Below are 3,932 nucleotides of genomic sequence, written 5' to 3'. Positions count from 1 at the left end.
GAGCAATTAGAAGATGTTGCAGATGAGTGCATCAAGCATCTACTTTGCAGGTCCTTTCTTTATGAAGCAAGCAATAATTTTTATGGACTATACAAGATACACGATTTATATCATGATCTTGCACTATCAATTGTTGGGCCAAACTTTAGATTTGACTATTTGGATGGAAAAACTCGTCATGTATCATTTTCTAGTGTCTCATCTTTTACTAAAACTTTAAGTTTGGTTAAAGAAAGTTACAAGGTACGTGCAATTCTTTTCACACATGGTGGGTCATTTGGTACCATGGATGAGTTAACATTGAGTACACTAATTGAGAGTTCCCCAAGGTTGCGTGCATTAGATATACATAAATTGAATATTAGAGTAATGCCAAATTCTGTAGGAAAGTCAATACTTTTGAAGTACTTGGATCTTTCTTTTAATCCCATTGGAACTCTGCCTGATTCAATTACTACATTGTTGAATTTGCAAACACTAAAACTTCAAGAATGTGAGAATCTTGAACAATTGCCTAGGGGCATCACAAAATTGATTAGCCTCAGGCACTTTGATAATAGGGGTTGTTATAAGTTAAGACTGCCTCAAGGATTACGGAAAATGACTGGTCTTCAGTCATTACCATTATTCGTTGTGGGGAATAATGGTGGACTAGGCGAATTATATGGGCTAAACAACCTTAGAGGAACACTAAGGATCAAAATTTTAGTACAATTGGAAGATGTTAACTCACAATCCAAAGCCGAAAATTTAAGGGAAAAGCAACATATTAAGAAATTGAATTTAGCATGGGCTCATCAGGAAGGACATGATGAGATGTTGTTAGATTGCCTCCAGCCACATCCAAATCTCAAAATTTTGAAAGTCTGGGGGTACACTGGTGTGGCATTTTCAAGTTGGCTTTCTTCCATTGAAAATCTTGTTAATTTAACTTTAAGAAGATGTGACAGATGCAACCACTTGCCACCGTTGTCTGAACTCCCATTTCTGGAAACATTACGTCTTTATGAAATGAAAGGTTTGGAATACATATCAGATTGTGATATGTGTGAGGAGCTTTGTGCTTTATCCTTCTTCTCGTCGCTAAAGTCACTTGTGATTTCTGGAAGCCCTAACCTGAAAGGATGGTGGAGGAGCGCATCAACACTAGATCATTAACAGCGTCAGCATAACCAGTCACTGCCTTCATTTCCTTGTCTTTCTTCCTTTTGGATTCGTGAGTATCCTAATATGACTTCCATGCCCTTGTTTCCTTATCTAGAAATAATGCTATACCTAAATAACGTTAGCTTAAAGCCTTTTCAAGAGACAATTCTTTCCTCTTCCTCCTCATCCTCGTCCCCTCCTCTCTGCAAATTAAAATCTATGCATATAATTGGTATGGAGGATGTTGTGTCTTTGCCAGATGGGTGGGTGTCGAATCTAATTTCTCTCGAGAATTTATGCATTTTCCATTGCAATGAGTTAAATCTAGGGAGTGACATGGACATAATGGAATGGCAACACCTCAATTGCCTCAGTCATTTGGAATTCCACAGCCTTCCAAAACTAAATTCCTTACCTGCAGCTCTTCAACACATTACCACCCTAAAAAGGCTCCAAATTACACTCTGAGAATCTGAAAACCTTGCCACGGTGGATTTGGAAGCTTATCTCACTTGAACGGCTTACAATTTATGATTGTCCCAATTTGAAATCACTTCCTAATGAGATGCGAGATCTCACGTCTTTACAATGTTTGGAGATTGCCGGTTGTCCCGAGTTACAGAGAAGATGTGAAAAGCAAACTGGTCAGGATTTGCACAAAATCGCTTATATCACTTCCGGTACGCATTCTATATACCCATTTTTTGTATTGAATTTTTGTTTTCTAGCTGAGAAAACAGTTGAAAATGAAAGGAAATGAACTTTTTAGAATTTTACTCTCTATCATTTATTGATTTCAATACAATTTTTTTGAAAAAAAGAAAGATTTTTTTCATTTCGATATCAAAAATATAAGAACCAATGTATACAATTGAATGGGGATCACTTCAGCAAAGCTTTTGGTTTTCTGAAGTTTTCTAATGATAAAAAATCTGACATGTATAGAATCTTGGCCAATTTGTTTTATTTCTAAGTATCCAAACTGTTGAATTGTTTCAAAGTTCTATAATAATTATTATTTTATTCGATGACTTGTGTTCTGTCAACAGTTGAAATACGATGAATCACTTGGATACTTTTAGGATTTTGGATGAAGTACGAAAGGTACTTGGTTACACTCTCTATAATCAAAGGTTAGTGAGTATTTTGAATAAAATTTCGTTCATATATTTGATTCACACACTAAGAAGGAAAAAGTTGCATACTATTTGCTTTTTTATTCTAATGATTTTTACAGAAGCTGATGAATGTGCTTTTTCGAAGTCTTTACAAGAAAAATGCCTTGGTCAAGTCCTTACTTTTTCCAATAAACTTTGAATAGTTGGGAGAGGGTTATTCAAATGCTAATTCCTTTCCTCTTCTTCTTTGTTTATGATGATTTCTCACTTGATTTGATCCTAGATGCAGAACAAATTGGAATTAAAAAAACAAAACCAAGTGTAAATATCTAAGCCTAAACCTTTTATAAAGAATATTTTATCTCTATTATGATCTTACTTTCTGCCGTAGTTTAATGGTCTAGAGCTTAACATCATTTTTTTTTTTTTCATGTGGTTGGAAGCATATACAATTTCAGTGGAATTTCTTTGTACATTTTGGGTTATGTTCCCATTGCTTACTGTTATAAACTTGGGAAAAATAATTTTTTTTTGGCTGTCTTGTCTCGCTTGAATAACCCATTTATTGGCAATTTTTCACAATTCCCTGCCATTGTTAAACTTTGGCTAGCTTGAGGATGCAACATGCATCGTCATTGCAGTCATTCTTGATTGGCCTCTAGCAATATGCATTTGAAAAAATGAACTGAACATAAAAGGGAAGCTTGTAAGGACCTTTTATAATAACTCATTACATGCTGGTAAATTGGGGTGACAATGCTGTTATCTTATGTTATCTACAGGGAGCATTTGGAGTGCTGTAGAAATCATCTCTTTAATGCTTACTCTTTTACAAAGAAGATTATGGCAGAAAGTGTTGGAAGAGTACTTGGTTAATCTACGGCTTGTCTTTTGAAATTCCTCTCCATTTGTTAAGATGCTGAGGCCCACTTGGTGTTATTGTTATTGTTGAAATCGACTTTAGTGTGATGTAAATTTGTTGTAATCTAAAAATTGTGTTCTTCAATGTTTTGGTAGTTTTTAGCAATTGTTTAGAGAAAATTGTTGTAAACTCATTATTCAATAGTGGAAGATTTTTTACTGGACTAGGTCCCGTGGTTTTTCCCTTCTCATTGGAGGGTTTTTCACGTAAAAAATTGATGTCTTGATTATGGTTTGCTTCTGGATATTTCTGTTTGTGTTGACAGTGCTTGCTTGATTTTTTTTTTTTTTTTTTTTTTTTGAAATTCCTATTAGATTGTACAAAGAAAAAAGAAGAAGAAGACGAAAGAAGTAATTCCATTGTGTGTTATGGTATCAGTTGGCAATTTTTCCCAATAGAGATAGTGGATTCATTCTTCAATGGGTAAAGGCTTGAGGCCTACCTTTTGCAATCTTGCTTGGGCTACATTCATCTACCATATTTGGATCTAAAGAAATGCAAGAGTCCATAATGATCCTATTCATATTGAGAATAGTCATATGGTTGATTTAAAAATGACGTTAAAGAGTTAGAACTAGAGCTTGCAAGGGTTTTAAAATGTCAATAAAAAATAGGGTGCTGGTTAGTTACATGGGTCTTCTCTGTCTGTTTTTAGCTTAGCTTGGTAGCTTGTCTTTGGATTCACAATTGACAAACACTAAACGTGATATTTAGGATTTGCTAAATGAAAAGGAAGTCGAAGGTTA

At 34.7% G+C, this 3,932-nt stretch overlaps 1 long non-coding RNA gene across 1 annotated transcript; it reads left to right on the top strand.

Annotated features, from left to right (window-relative positions):
- Positions 1–764: 764 nt before the first annotated feature.
- LOC136071374 (uncharacterized) lies at positions 765–3,274 on the top strand. The gene is made up of 3 exons (XR_010632651.1): positions 765–1,826; positions 2,196–2,279; positions 3,047–3,274. It is a non-coding gene; the product is annotated as an uncharacterized LOC136071374 (long non-coding RNA).
- The last annotated feature ends 658 nt before the right edge of the window (positions 3,275–3,932 follow it).

The sequence above is a fragment of the Quercus suber genome, unplaced genomic scaffold, assembly GCF_002906115.3.
Source record: "Quercus suber isolate HL8 unplaced genomic scaffold, Cork oak 2.0 scaffold_306, whole genome shotgun sequence".
Taxonomy (NCBI): Eukaryota; Viridiplantae; Streptophyta; class Magnoliopsida; order Fagales; family Fagaceae; genus Quercus; species Quercus suber.
This window is presented reverse-complemented; position numbering and strand designations above follow the sequence as displayed.